The sequence below is a fragment of the Cibotium barometz genome, chromosome 12 (genome assembly GCF_041138505.1).
Source record: "Cibotium barometz isolate CiBa-2024 chromosome 12, ASM4113850v1, whole genome shotgun sequence".
NCBI lineage: Eukaryota > Viridiplantae > Streptophyta > Polypodiopsida > Cyatheales > Cibotiaceae > Cibotium > Cibotium barometz.
The window spans coordinates 59,290,371-59,307,446 of record NC_141057.1 but is presented as its reverse complement, the minus strand read 5'-3'; positions in this window follow the sequence as shown (position 1 = coordinate 59,307,446).

Sequence of the window (17,076 nt, the reverse complement as noted above, 5' to 3'; positions counted from 1 at the left end):
AAGGTAGGGAGTGAGTTGAGTAAGCCAAGAAAGTGTAAAGCATAGCATGAAGCCACATGAGCAAAGGGATTTATCCCACATTGATGTACAAGCCCAAGGGTGTACCTCCTCATATAAAAGGAGACCATTTCAAGCAATGAAATCATATCACTTGCACAAATCCCAAGTCTCTCTATGAGTACAAGTTTTAATCTTATAACCTAATTGTACTTGAGTTCATTAGCACTACTCACTCATCATGAGCATTCTTAGGCTCTATCCACCTTAGATTATTCATATTAATCATACTTAATTAGTTTAGATAGTGTCTAATTAGGAATTTATTTTGTCATTGAGAGAGCTCAATCCATCATTCTCAACATACATGTGAATGGGAGAGCCAAAAGGTGGCAACCTTTGGTAGCCATAACATGGCTATGTGGAGGAAGTCAAGTGAGAATCCCATGGGAAAATGGACATGGTGTAACAAAGGCAATGCCAGATTTCAACTGAAAATTCAACCCAGAAAGATACACCGCAAATTGGTTTTTCATGCGCTGTTGTGTCAGCAATAGTTATAAAAATTTTGAGTTTTTGTTTTTGCAAAGGTGAAGCTAAAGAATTAAGGTTACTCATAGTTACTTGGTTGGTCTTGATTTTTTTCCCCTTCCAAGAGGTGGCATGGTTGGAATTTGCCCCTTCCATGTAGGATCGAAGTGAGCTAACCTACTCTCATCCACATAAGATGGCATGGTCGTTGTATGATAGCCAATATTGTGAAAGGTCAATGTTATTAAAGTAAATATTGCCAACGGTAATTAAGTGAAAGAAAAATTATTAGGCCACTCCATTTTTTAGAATGAGTTGCATATTATATATTTTAGCATTGTTACCCTTGAGAAGCATTGTTAGCGCCAAGCAAGCCCTTCTCTACATAGTTTGAGAGCCTTCTTTGTAGCCCATGTGATGCAAATCCATGGTTGAGTGGAGAGATTGAGAGAGTGTATGTGTGGAGGAGTGATTAGAGTAGTTTGCTTTGTGTTTTATGTTACTTGATTTCTCTCTTGTTTCCCTAACCATGTTGCAAATCTTATTCTGGTCAGAGTGATAAATTTTTTTTAGTGAGATGGCATTTAGTTATGATCACTATAATTTAATCCCCTTAACATTATCAAAGGTTATGAAAGGGATTGTGTCACATGCACCATGACCACATTGAGCATATTGAATCTTAGTATATATATGTGCATACATACATACATACATACATACATACATACATACATACATATATATATATATATATGAGAGAGAGAGAGAGAGAGAGAGATTACACACATTTTCTCATCATTGTGTTTCATATGCCTCGAAGTTCATGCTAATTTGGGAACCATAGCACATCAAACCCCATACTTATTACAAAACCATAGGATATGAAGACCAAAATTAAGGCTCATGGAAAGCCTTATTTCTTTTAGTTATGTTATAGCATGCCTTGCAAATATGAAGAGCCTTCGAGCTATATGAATAAGATACATATTGTCTCCCACAACTCCAAGGCAATGTGGGATCGTGCTCACGGTCTTCACAAGGCTTATCTCTCCTCGTGGTCATTTTCCAAATTTGGAAGTATCTCTATACCCAAAATATTTCCTCCCTGCCTTTGGACCTCTCTTTGTATTGAGATTACTAATTGTACTTAAATTATGACCATCCTTCTTCATCATATCTTCCATAATTCTTGTGCATTCTCTAATGCAACCACATAGTTGTGGGATAATCCATCCATGTAGATCACTGACAATGGGCTCCACATGCCTCCATGATGGCATATCATCCTCTGCATATACTCTTCTATGCTCATCCCAAAAGAAGGGCATGCAAAAAAGGCTCTCTTCTGTAGTAACCATGGAGCCATAAATACCAATGCTACGACTCTTTGTAGACACATGTGGCCATCCCGGAGGGATTAAAACCATAGAGTCTACCACAAAGGAAATATGTGGCTTAGGTATTCGTGAGGCTCCCACTTGTCAAACATTCTTTTCATTCCCTCATCATTTCTAAGTTATGTGGATTCCAAAAGTGCCATGTCTTTGTCCCTGTAAGTAGATGCATCCAACCCATTTGACACATAGGGTCAATATGAGAAGTTGAATAAAAATATTTATTTTGAAAACAAAATACCTAGTCTAGATCATTGGTGTTCTTCCAAGCGACTCCATCAAGCAAGGTAAAATATCATCTTCAAACTTTGGGTATTCCTCTACAAACTCAAGGATAATATTTTTTGTAGGTATCATTTGATCCAAAATGCTTAAACATTCACCATTATCTCTATCAAGTACTTGCTTGTAACTTCTTAAAACCCTTTTCCCATTATTATTTACTGTAGTAACTTGCACTTCACCCACATGCTCTATCACAAGTGTCTCAAATGCTCCATCTTTAGTGAAAAATCTAGTAAGATCTTTGGGGCACAATCATGATTAATGATTGCCTTATAAATGGCCTTGATATGTGTGATGCCAAACCCAATGATACATTGAATTGCTTGAAGCCATGACTTCTTGCATGTAATCAATTACCAAAAAGTTCAAGTATAAAAAAGGGTTCAATTATGCAATTCTATAATACATATGCACAACAAAATAAATTTACGCATATTTGATAACAAATTAATTGCCACAAAGGATTTAACTTGTTTTGAACAATAAAGGATTCAAGATATTGGACCCACAAAGAACTTGTGATAATTGACATGATAAGAGTTAAACATACAACCATTAAGAAGTACTATATTAATATTCAAAGTATGACACCAGGCCAAGGAAACAAAGTTTGACAACAAGTAATGTACTAGAACACTTCAACACATGATAATTCATTCTATAAAATGTACAACCTAATAAAAGTATGCATTTATGATGACAAATAAATTACCACAAAATCTTTAACTCATCTTGTATAATAAAGGGTTCAAATATACAACCATTAAGTATTATAATGTTCAAAAGTCAACACCATGTGATGCACATGACACAAACCAAAAATACGAATCACAAAGGCAACTTACACATTGGAAAACTTCTATATATGATAATAAACTTACATATATTCGATAGCAAATTAATTTCCAAAAAGAAGACATACAAGAGAAATGTATAAAGCAACAATGTTATTGTTATTAATCCAAAGAAAATGAAAATAGTTCAAAAGCTAAAAAAATGAAAATAGTTCAAAAGCTAAGTGTAGGATCACATTATGTGCTCTTCTCGGCTTTTGAATCAAGATCTTCTTGCATGGTTTTTTTGTGGCTTGATTGAGCTTTTTTGAATTATACTGCATTCACTTTGGAGTTTCTAGGGGGATGTCTTATCTTCGACACCTAACATTCAATAAAGGGTCGAGCACGAACAAGTGATGTGCCAAATCCATCATCCAAGTTAGCAAAGTGAGTTGCATGGTCTAAGATAACATTATCTTCATTCTGAGAATTTATTTCTCTCAAGGAAGCAAGCACGCGTTGCAAATGTGAGATCATATGTGGAAGCAATGTTTGATTTGTAGTAGGCAGAGCATGATAGTGCTAATATAATTCATCTACAATGCCATCAGTATTATGTTGTTTATTTAAGGGTAGAATGGTGTTTGTAGTCATCTCTCTAATCTCCTCATCATTTCTAATAGATAATGGAGTGTGAATAGGAACTTTAGTAGTATCTAAAGGTTCATGAATACCCATTGTATCATCTCCTTCTTGACCTTCATACATATCCATGAATTTGGTAACAATGGTTAGTACTGTGAATTCCTTCATGATGAGCAATACTTTGACTTGGTGCTTGCATAAGTTTCCTTTTTGTGCCCATTCACATGTACAACATGGGCAATCACAATTTGCATTAAAGACTGTATATGTAAAAGAAGAATTTGACATGCTTCTAACCTATACAATTTTACAACCATTGTCGACTTCAAAATGCACACTTTCACCCAGAATCCCTTGTGGTCTCTTCAGGGAATTTTCGAGTAGTGTCTCAATGAAGTGGTTTCTTTTTAAAACCACTCATTTTCATCTCATCTTGATACCAATAGTATGTTAAGGCATTGGAGATGAGATGATGTATGAGCTAATCCACTCTTCAACCCACCAACCTTTTTCTTCCATATAAGAACTTGGATTTTAATATGGCAAGATAAGACTTAATAGAACCATTGGTGTCTTGGTTGGCATGTGGTGAATCCCTTAATGCTCGCACCTATGTTTCTTTAAAATCACAACATAGAGATCAAGTATTCGCTTACAATATTTTATCAATTATAGAAGACAATCAAGAACATACCAATGCGTGATTCTCAATAGGTAGAAAAGTAATCCATGAACTTGTCTTCATGTGAAAAGTGAGACTTGAAGTCAATGACCATTGGCATTCTTCCATTGTTTTGGTGTACGATGCTTCACATGTTCATGATGGCACTAAGGCGTCTAAACATGGAAGCTCTCGTGGCCAATCTTTGACCTTTTCAATGAGATGTTTCAGCCAGTTTTGTCTAATGTGCCAAATTCAGAGATAAATTGGCACATAAAACACTTATCTACAAAAGAATCCAAAGAGCCATGTTTACATGAATTTATATACTATTCAAGGGGCAAAAATAGATAAGCATGCTATTTTTTGGTTCTAGTCTAAACTTGATGGCGAGCGAGATAGGTGGAGTTGCTGAGTAGATTGCCCGGTCATGGTGCCATGTCAACTCAGTATGTAAATTTATATCTTACACAAGATATGAAAATCGATAAAAAGTTTCTCGGACGAGATAATTATATATTTATTATATCTTGAGCGAGATATAGAAATATAAATAATTATATATTTATCATATCTCGGGCGAGATATGAAAATCGAATTAATTATATATTTATCATATCTCGAGCAAGATATAAAAATATAAATAATTATATATTTATCATATCTCAAGCAAGATACGTAAATCACATTAATTATATATTTATCATATCTCGAGTAAGATACGTAAATCGAATTAATTATATATTTATCATATCTCGGGTGAGATATGTAAGTCAATGCCACGTATCTTGTCTGAGATACCTAAACCCTAAAATTCCCAAACTTTTTCCTTTCTTTTATTTTTTACAGTTCTTTTCTCGTATTTCGAATGGTCTTTTTCTGTTATCCCCATCACTAGATCCCAATCGAGTTGTCTCACCAGGAGCTACTACTGTCGATCTCGCCCGAGCTGTTGATGTTGCCTGCTCTGCTGTTGTCGCTGTTGGACCCGCCCTTTTGCCAAGGTAAGCCTAAATCCTTTTCTCTCAAAGTCCTCAGCCATGGCAGAGGAGCGTCTTACTCAGAGGACCATTACAGAGAGCGGGTTGTATAGCACAGCCAAGGAGGAGGCATTGGGCATGTCATCCTGGAGCTTATCAGGTCGTCCTATCAGATGAGGATTAGTTATCATGTAGATATATATTGCATCATGCTTTTGTATCGAGCAGTCTACATGCCATTTGTATTTATGACCTCATGTTTCTATGTATGACATCCACTAGTTGTATCACATTTTGTTTTATATATTGGACTATGTCTTTTGTGATTTTTCATTTCTATAAGTTTTATATATTGGATTATCTTTTTTGATTTTGTATTTCTATAAAGTTTGTACATGTAAGGTGCCATGCTATTCTTTGCATATGGGACCCCTTGGGCACTATGCAAAAAACAGTGAGTGGCAACACACCGTCCCGCCCATTCGGCGTCCGATGATGGTGGTGAAAATTTACGAGCAGAGGGGTAGCAGCTCCATGGACCTGCTCGCAAAGTTTCATCACCATCGGATGTTGTATGATAATGATGCCCCACCCAAACCCAATATTTTTTGCATGTAGAGGACCCCTTGGGCACTATGTGAAAAATAGCGGAAGGCAACACACCGTCCCACCCATCTGGCGTCCGATGGTGGTGAAACTTTGTGAGTGGTGGGGTAGCAGCCGCGCGGACCCATTCGCAAAGTTTCACCACCATCAGACACCATATGATAATGATGACCCACCCAAACCCGCTATTTTTTGCATAGGGGACCACTTGGGCACTATGCGAAAAAATAGAAGGTGGCAACACACCGCCCCACCCATCCGTCATCCGATGGTGGTGAAACTTTGCGAGTGGAGGAGAAGCAGCTCCATGGACTTTCTCACAAAGTTTCATCACCATTGGACGTCGTATGATAATGATGACCCACCCAAACCTGCTATTTTTTGCGTAAGAGACCGCTTGGACACTATGCAAAAAATAGCTTGTGGCAACACACCGTCCCGCCCATCCGACGTTTGATGGTGGTGAAACTTTGCGAGTGGAGAGGTAGGAGTTCCATGGACCCTCTTGCAAAGTTTTACCACCATCGGATGATGTATGATAATGATGCCCTACCCAAACCTGCTATTTTTTGCATAGGGGACTCCTTGGGCACTATGTGAAAAATAGCGGGTGGTAGCAGTCCTGCCTATCCTGCATCCGACGATGGTGAAACTTTGTGAGTAGAGGGGTAGTACACCCATGGACCTGTTTGCAAAGTTTCACCACCATCAGACGCCGCATGATAATGATGCCCCACCTAAACTCGCTATTTTTTACATAGGGAACCTCTTTGGGCATTGAGTGGGCACTATGCGAAAAAATAGTGTGTGGCAACACACCTTCCCATGTATCTGGAGTCGATGGTGGTGAAACTTTGCGAGAGGAGAGGTAGGAGTCCCATGTATCTGGAGTCGATGGTGGTGAAACTTTGCGAGAGGAGAGGTAGGAGTCCCATGGAATCGCTCGTAAAGTTTCACTCCACCATCAGACACTGTATGATAATGATGCCCCACCCAAACCCACTATGTTTTACATAAGGGACCCCTTGGGCACTATGCAAAAAATAGCAAGTGACAACACACCGTCCTGCCCATCCGGCATTTGATGGTGGTGAAACTTTGTGAGCAGAGGGGTAGGAGCCCATGACTTGCTCACAAAGTTTCACCACCATCGGACACCGTGTGATAATGATACCCCACCCAAACCCGCTATTTTTTGCATAGGGGACTCCTTGGGCACTATGTGAAAAAATAGCGGGTGGCAACACACCGTCCCACCCATCTGGCATCCGCCGATGGTGGTGAAACTTTGCGAGTAGAGGAGAAGCATCCCCATGGACTCGCTCGCAAATTTTCATCACCATCGAACGTCGTATGATAATGATGGCCCACCCAAACCTGCTATTTTTTGCATAGGGGACCCCTTGGGTACTATGCAAAAAATAGCGGGTGTGGCAACACACCGTCCTGCCCATTCGACGTTCGATGGTGGTGAAACTTTGTGAGAGTGGAGGGGTAGGAGTTCCACAGACTCTCTCATAAAGTTTCACCACCGTCCGATGTTGTATGATAATGATGCCCCACCCAAACCTGCTATTTTTTTTTTGCATAGGGGACCCCCCCTTGGGCACTCCCCCCTTGGGCACTATGAAAAATAGCAAGTGGTAACACACCGTACCACCCATCTGGCATTCGATGGTGGTGAAACTTTGCAAGAAGAGGGAGAGGAGCCCCATGGACATGCTTACAAAGCTTCACCACCATCGGACACCATATGATAATGATGCCCAACCCAAACCTGCTATGTTTTGCATAGGAGACCCCTTGGGCACTATGTAAAAAAATAGCAGGTGGCAACACACCGTCCCACCCATCCAGCATTCGATGATGGTGAAACTTTGCGAGTAGAGGGGTAGGATCCCCCATGGACCTCCTCACAAATTTTCACCACCATCGGACACCGTATGATAATGATGCCCCACCCAAACCCGCTATTTTTTGCATAGGGGACCCCTTGGGTACTGTGCGAAGAATAGCGGGGTGGCAACACACCGTCCTGCCCATTTGGTGTTCGATGGTGGTGGTGAAACTTTGTGAGCAAAGGGAGGATCAAAAGTGGTAGGGGGTAATGCTCCTCGCTCTGGCCTCAACACGTACTGCAACCAAGGATCAGCTCACTCTCCCATCTTGCACAGTGAGTAGTCACCATCGATGCATGGCCCAAAAAAGCATGAACATCACCGTGTGAAGATGGTGGGATCATCATAGGATGTGCTCCTAATGGAGAGTAGCCTAAGTTGGAGAAGCACCATCAAGGACACTACTATCAACACACCAAAATAACCTCCTGACAATCCTGGCATCTCGCTAAGGGAAGGAAGAGGCAGCACTAGTGGTCAAATGCACATTTCACCAAGCCACTACATCCTATGCATCTCAAAGGCACTCATTCTTAGGGCGGAGCTGGTGATGTTTGAGGTCGTGTTTGACACATGCACCCACACCATCGTGCTCCCCCTTTCCATGCCCTATCTCAAAGTAGCCTATCATGGCGATGCCAAGAATATAGCTAATAAAACTGACGAGCACTCTTGAACCGTGTCCCACATCCATCAGACCATATCCACCACCCTGTCCATGTGACTCCATGTTCTCTCAAAAAGTCATCACATACGATGGAAGAAATGCTACACACAAGCTAGGCGCTATGAGAGCGATCATCACTAATGTAAAAGTGATACTCTCTAATAATGACTCGCTTCTCTGGGGTGCTCGCTATGCCATGTGCTGCTGCCGCCTCTGCATGCCGATAACTAATATGCACCATGATGGCCACCTAGTCAAGCACACAAGTATGGGAATTGTTAGATTCATAGACAACATCAATATAAAATATCTTGAAGACCTTAAATTGAAAATGAGGCAATGTCTCATGTAACACCTCGTTAGAAAAGTAGTACTATGCCTGGATCTCTTGCTGTGGTATGAATGTGTAATTCTCTGCGAAGTCAACCACAGAGACAATACACCAATAGGAAACTGTTGTAGGCTAGCACGAAACTGACGGTTTTGCCACTTGGCACCGTAAGCATGATGTATGTAGGCATAGATAGAATCTGTAAATGTACTTATGAACTCACCACGTGTCGAACGATACTCCACTAGCTGTAATCTCCTCGACTGCCCATGTATGATAGACTCATATTGTCGCCATGTCACCACCTCATCCATCAGGAATCCTCCTCGCACGACGGCCAAGTTGCCACACGAGGTACAAGTCCCCATGACGCAAGCCATACGATGGTAGATGGCATCCTCCACCCCTGCGGCATAGTAGCGAGTGAATAAAGTCCCTTGGGCTATAAGGCACCACCCCCCGATGGCTAGACAAGCCACGAAAGACATCATACAAAAGCTGAAATCCAACGTGGTACCTACAAAGACATGTCACACTGCCTCGAGTAGCGTATAAACCAAGGCTTGCAAGCCTTAAATGAACGCTGGCTGATGGTGGTGATCTTAGAGTGTGTAGACCTAAACTCAAAGTACAACTCTGTCTATGTCATGTCAAGAAAGCAAGCCCCATGCACTATGTACTCCCCATTACGACGAACCCTATGTCACAATGCCTTCTTGTACTCTAGTGATGCACGACAATGCTCCTCCCAAAACCTCTCTATCATCACCCTCATCTTAGGATCCAATAATCTACTACATCTAGGTGCACGGCCACTACTAGCCCATTGTGTTTTGATTCCACTTTCTTCATTTCTCATACCTACTATGGATGTTAATGAATTGTGTTTGAAAGCAATGAATTAAAGAAGCTACTTGATTTGTTTCAAGATGTATTTTCTAAGGAACTGCCATTAGGCTTACCACCTGAAAGGGCAGGAGATCATCGTATTGACCTGGTCCCTGGTACTCAACCTGTTAGTATTCCACCTTACAGGATGAGCCAAGCTGAGGAAGATGAGTTGGCCAAACAACTCGAAGATTATTTGAGGATGGGCCAGAACCGTCCAAGTAAATCACCTTGGGGTGCACTTGTGTTACTCAAGAGAAAGAAGGACAACGCCCAGAGAATGTGTATAGATTACAAGAGATTGAACAAGCTGCTGACAATCAAGAACTGTTATTCTCTCCCTAGATCAGATGACTTGATTGACCGTTTAGTTGGAGCGAAGTACTTCACAAAGACAGATTTACGTACTGGGTGGCCATCACCAGATACGTATTCATGAAAGGCACGTCGAACGAACCGCCTTTCAGACTAGGTATGGCCATCATGAGTTTCTCGTATTACCTTTTGGGTTAACCAATGCTCTAGCCACTTTTCAGCAAATGATGAACGATCTTTTTTGTCAACATTTGGGAAAATTCGTGATTGTGTTCTTAGATGATATTTTAATATATAGTCGTACTCTTGAGGATCACGTTAGACACCTCATGATTGTCTTAACTATTTTAAGACAGAATCGACTGTATGCTAAATTAAGTAAATGTGAGTTTTTTATGACAGAAATCATTTACTTGGGACACGAGATGGGTTGAGCATTGACTATGACTGAGTTCAGAAGGTTCTGGCCTGGCCTATACCGCAGACTATGAAACAACTTCGTTACTACCAATGATCGACTTGTTGAAGGGTCGTGGACGTAAGTCGAATCAGCCTATCACTTGGAATAACGATTTGGATATGGCCTTCAGACTTTTGAAAGATAAAGTCAAGGAAGCACCTATCTTAGCATTACCCGATCCTAGTCGGCCTTATGTTCTTGAGACTGATGCCAGTGACTATGCAATCGGGATTGCTCTATTCCAAGATGGTAGACCTATTGCTTTCGAGAGTAGAAAGCTAGACAACACTCAGTCTCATTGGCCAACCCTTGAGAAGGAGCTTTATGTTGTCATTCACGCTCTCAAGGTTTGGAGACATTATGGCTCCAAGTTTGTGGTATTGACTGATCATCCGTCAATCAAGTATGTGTGTGATGTAGATGATTTGAGAGGAAGGAAAGCTCGATGGGCTGAGTTAATGCAAGATTTTGATTTTGAAATCCGTTATCGAAAGGGGTCCATGAATAGTGTCGCAGATGCGCTTTGTTGAATTAGAGAGGTGAATACTTTGTTGTTCACCGAGATTTCTACTGACTTATTTCAGTCATTGAGAGGGATTTGTAGGACTGATAGTTATTTTGGTCCATATTGGCAGAAGATCCAAGGACGAGAGCTCATTGATTGACCAAGACTTAGGACTGAGCAGCCTACCATTTAGGCTGCAAGAGGCATGGTTTACTATTCTATAATGACAAAATTTGTGTACCACAGATCCCGAACATTAGGTCCAAGATTCTTAAGGAGTGTCATGATGGCCCTTCTGCTGGACACCCTAGGGTACACAGGACATAAGCTTTAGTGAAACACACTTTTTATTGGCCAAAGATGGATCTATTTTGGATCGAGAGCTGAGTAGATGGGCTGAGACACATGGACTCAGAGCACCTGGGCAGGCAGATTTCAAACGAGGTTTCACGACTTTAGATCACATATTTACCCTCAGGGCTCTCATTGAGGAGGGACGAGCACATGGGAAGAGGATATATTGCTGCTTTGTGTGGACTTCCGCAAAGCCTTTTGACACGATGCCACGTGCGAGACTCATGAGGAGATTGCATGACATTGGTGTTCCGAGGAGATGTAGTGGGGCATTTATGCATTATATGAGGGGGTGATAGGCAGTGTATGGACTCCCGGAGGCATGTCGGATACAGTGACTAGCACCATTGGGGTGAAGCAGGGATGCCCACTGTCACCCACCCTTTTTGGACTTTACATTGATGAGATATCCAACTACATTGACAGGATGGGGGGGCAAGGGGCCAGTCTGGCAAGGGTTTGGATACCCATACTGCTATATGCAGATGACATTATTGTACTTATTGCAGATTCCCCTGAGGCTTTGCAATAGCATTTGGATGCTTTGCAGTCGTTTTGTGCAGATAGGGACCTCACAGTGAACCTTGGGAAGACTAAGATTATGGTCTTCAATACCGCAGAGGCCTTGGTGACTAGATCCGACCATTAGCTCACTTTTAGAGGTGAATCAGTGGAGTACACCAGATCATGTGTACCTAGGAGTCACATTCAGCGGACCACAATTCTCTATGAGAGGCAGGCAGCAAAGGCTAGATTGGCACGTGGATATGCAGCCCTAGGGGCACTAGAGAGACAATGTGCCTACATTGAGTTTCAGGAGCCGCGCACCAAACTCTGGTTGTTTGACACATTGGTCACACCTACACTCTTATATGGCTCACCCATATGGGGACCCAGCCTCTACCACACGAGGGCTTGTCGGCCAGGTCAGACGACCACAGAGAGATTTCTATGATGGATGGCAGGTACTAGAGAAACCATTGGTGACTATGATCGCACGCATGATTTGGAGCAAACCATCGGTACCTCATGAGATTGTCAGAGCAAAGACAGGAGCCGTACCAATGGTTACCGAAGCCCTGTTCCAATCAGTGACATTTTTGCAGAGGATATGGGAGCTCCCCAAACAGAGATACCCACACCTAGCACTTATCTCTTCTAGGAAGTTAGCAACAAACAGCGATACATGATGTTGGTACACCCAGATGTGTACCTGGCTGAGATTACATGGCATGACGATTGATGCACTCCCTCCATTTGATTACAGCCTGGATTGCCCCTTCTTGGACCTTAGTCGCTCTGAGCAGAATAGGGTGATCAAGATGGACATCGTGAGGCTAGATGCAAAAAGGACATGGTCCAGCCTCCCCTACCACTAGGCACGAAGATGGCCCACTATCGGGACCATTTTCTACATCTCTCCCCAGATGGCTTTGTGACACGGTCTACATACATGGACACCCATCTCTCACATGGCATTCGCAGTGCCATTGGACAGATCCGCACTTCATCACATCAACTGAGGGTAGACACTGGCAGATACGAGGGGATGAAGCCAGAAGACCGCATTTATTAGCTATGTCACCAGGAAGTGGAGTCAGAGGAGCACTACATATGCCGATGTATTGTGTACTATGGGATACGAGGGAGATAATGGTGTCTCTTCCGCCAAGAGGGTTTTGGACCATTTACGACATGTGATGGAGTTTGAGGATCATAGGTTTTTGGGGCTTTTCTTATTGGAGCTCATCGAGAGGCTCTCCTACGAGCCAGGACAACACACCAGGATCCACCCCGCCAATGAGCCATGATAGATTTTTTCAGGGTCAAGACCACCCCGGCAGATACGACCAGGACCTCCACTACCCCCTTGGAGAGTCAAACGTCCCATAGACGTCCTTCAGGAGGAGTCACCCTTGATAGAGCAGTAGCACTTTGTCGAGCGAGACGCCCACGTTTACCAGGACCCTTCATCACCAGTGGATTAGAGCCATCATCACCGCCACAAGAGACGACTGCCCCGCCACTTTAGTCTCTCTCATCTTACAGCACCCCATGAGAGAGATTATGCTAGTTGTAGATATTATACACTTTTGTACCTCAGTAGGAGTATTTTCCTTTCATAGCTGTTTAGGACTTTTTTAGTCCTTTTTTTCTTAGTTTTGATAAGACACTATCAGATGTGTACTATGTTTTGGTCTCATAGGCCACTTTGGCCTTTCACAGACGTTAATATATCTTTCTTTCTCTCTCTCCCTCTTTTCCTCTTCTCTCTAATATTTTCACTTAATCCCATTAATACTTACTATTATTTATCACTATTTATCCCAAAAAAATCGGCCTCCCTTACCCCCCTACCTCCACCTCATCCCTCTCATCCATCCCCTTCTCGCCTACCTCCACCTTCTTGCCGTCCACCTCCACCTCCCTCTCGTCCATCCCACCATCTCGCCCCTCCCCTCCCCTCCCCTCCCTCCCTCCCGTCCATCTCTGTTTCGCCCACCCCACCTCGCCCATCTTCTCGCCCTCCACCTCCCCCTCCCTCTCGTCCATCTCCATCTTGCCCACCCGCCCACCTTCTCGCCCTCCACCTTCCCCTCCCTCTCGTCCATCCTCATGCTTGCTACCCCTCCTCTGTATCATCGGGCTCTGCTTCCTCCTCTGATGATGCCTATCGCCCAAGTCAGGGAGGCCGCTCGAGTTCCTCTTCGGCATCTGATTCATCTGCATCCGTGAAGGCTCCGTCCCGTAGACCGCCGAAATCCACCAGTAAGTCTTCTTGCATCACTATAGCCTCCCTGTCACTTCCATTCCACCTTTCACAATTTAAATCTCAGATCTTTCCCCCCCGCCCTCGTTCACTTCCACTTTTTCTGCTCCCGAAATCACTACCCTGCATTGTCAAACCCTTGGATCCATTACCCTTCCCACCATTGATGAAACCCTCCTCTCTGCCTAACTTCATTGAGTTCCCTCGTTGGCTACACGACCCCTGATAGTCTCACTCATGCCTTAAACTTTCCCTCTATTCCTCAACCTACTACGCCTTCTTTATATGGTTTACCATTGGCTACCTTGTTGGATAAGTGTAAGGCCTATCTTGATCCCCGGCACTGTTTCTATCCCCGCTTTCATCATTTTTTTCACCTTCCATCCCCAACCCCATTGTTGTCGATGCTTTTCTCTGCCTCTACCACGTAAAACCCTAACCCTTTCCCTTTCCCAAATTCATACACTCTAACCTACAAGATCACACCACGCAATTCAAAAAATCGGCCACTTCTCGCTTCACCACCCGCTTCTTGCTTCACTCTCCCTTCTGCCCCGTTCATCACCTTTCTCCTTCGTCTTCCCAGAGCGTCGGCGCCGCAAGGCACTCTCCATCGCACCCACCCCACAGCCACTTCTACACCCTCTACACCGGCTTCTTCGTCAGCACCCTCTGCCCATCACAAGCGTCCCAAGGTGGTTCAGGACACCCATTGGGACCTCCTCCGCCCCATCCCACCTTTGCTCCAAACCACTTCTATGCTACAACTCCCATCCTGTCTGCCTCTGTGACAACGCAACAAGCTGCCCTACTATCTATTACAACCTCTCTGCCTTCGCCTTGCCATTCCTCTTCATCAACACCCCGCCCTCCATCCGCTGTCTTGATTGGGCCACCCTGAGCCTCTTGATCCAAACCACAGGTTCCCGAGAGCTGAGACGGCCGCTCTCGAATTCAGTGTGGCCATTACCAACCTGGATCAGGCATTTCTACGGCTCACTTAAGCATACAATGACAGCATTCAGGCTCTCTCGCAACCTTCGCGAAAATCTTCGCCTCGCTCTTCTCGACATCGACACTCGTGACACTATCATCTTCGACCTCCGCTCGCAGACCTCCATGAACACTCAACATCACGACGCAGCTGCTAGCGCTGCCACCATCACCCAGCTCCACTCTCACATCACTACTTTGGAGACGCGACTTCAAGTCGCCGAAGCCACGCTTACCCTGGAAAGAGCCAAAGCCGATCAGCTTTGCCAGTGGAAAGCCAGCTTGGTTCCTCTCCTTCAGCCTCTACATCCCCCTCCTTCTACCGTTGCTGCACCTACACCATCCTCCGCCAGTCATCACTCCACTCCCACCACCACTCCTCCCCCTTGAATTCTCATCATCCGCCGCTTTTTCCCAGCCGTATATACCCGCTTTCAGGTTTTCTATTGTTCAGTTTTCTTTTGTCTTTCACATACCAGCATGTTTTCTTTTCATTGATCTCACCGAGGATAGTGAGTTCTCCAGTGGTGGGCGACTTGTAGCCAGCACCCTTGCTGCGGGAACAGCTCCAGATGGCATGGCAAAAGTGGAGGTGACTTGGCGATGATTTGGGCTGGGTGGATAGCTGGCCATGATGCCGACTTGGACTTGGCACATTCTCTTTCATTGATGGCAAAATAGATAGTATGGAGTGGAACAAGTGACAAGATTGCAAGAAAAACAAGAAGATGGACAACACTTGCACTACTCCAAAACACTTTTACATTTCCTTCACTGTACCATGCACACTCAACATAGGTCCCAATGAAGAGGACGACACACAACTCAAGGTGATGATAAGTGACTACATCACCCAGGCTAAGGCTACAATTCAAAGTAGCTAAGACTGCTTGACCAATATTCATAGTAGCCAACCTCATTGTAGTAGCACGAGTCAGTCCTACTTGACCTTGAGCCAAGACCTCTGCCAATACTAAAGACATGCCAAATGCAGCAAACAAAGGAGCACCTAATGGTGTGAACTGAAATCCAATACTAAGTGCATTGGAGTTTACAATAAGGTCCCTGCACTGTCTGACATATAACTCTCCCCCTCACTCGAGAAGTCTCTGAGGATTCTGTGTGTTAAAAATCTCTTCCAATCTAACCCTACTACTAGGAGTTGGAGCATTCATGATGCTACCTCACTCTCTCCGTATACTAAATTAGTCAAATTTTCCACAATGGCAACTAGACCTAAAAAGTATATTGGCCTTGAGGTTACCCTTGGGGCTAGCCTTGCTACCACTGCTTGCTCATGTCCTTGACTGGGACTACTCTAGCTGGTGCTAGTGGAGCACCCTTAGTTGTTGAGGTTCTGGGTGATACATCCCCTATCTCTTGGATTGATTGGATGGCTTCTACATCCTTGTCCTGTCTAATAGTTGATTCACTTGGAAGATGCATCATCTAAAGATCAGATTGTGCAAAAAATAGGATCATTGAAAGATCAAATCATACGATCCACATGGGTGTATGTCGAGGGAGCTTGAAAATCTAAAATTTTTAGATCAGGGATTCATGCAAATCCTTTCACACTGATCAAGAAGCTCCTAAAAACATACAAAAACTTATGTTTACATGCATGAACATTGCTTGGATTAGGACACTGAAAAACCCCAAGGACGTGCGGATAGTATGGTTCTCCTTGTCCACTAAAGACAAGTGGTAGACACAAAAAATTTTGATTTTGTTTTCTTGAATTAGCTAGAAATTTGAAAGAAGAACATCAACATCCAAACACCCAAGCATGCCACTGCTGCACAAGGAGGAATCAAACCCTTAACCTCAGGACTATCAACTTCTAACTTTTCTGCTACACTAGCTCGCGGTTGGCAGTTTTGAAATATTATTATCCTCCTTGTTTACAAACCTTCCCCTTCTACATAATTTCGTCCTCGAAATCAAAGGGTGGTCGTGCACAAAATAGACACATACAAAAAGCTATAAACAAAAGCCAAAATCACCCATAACTCGG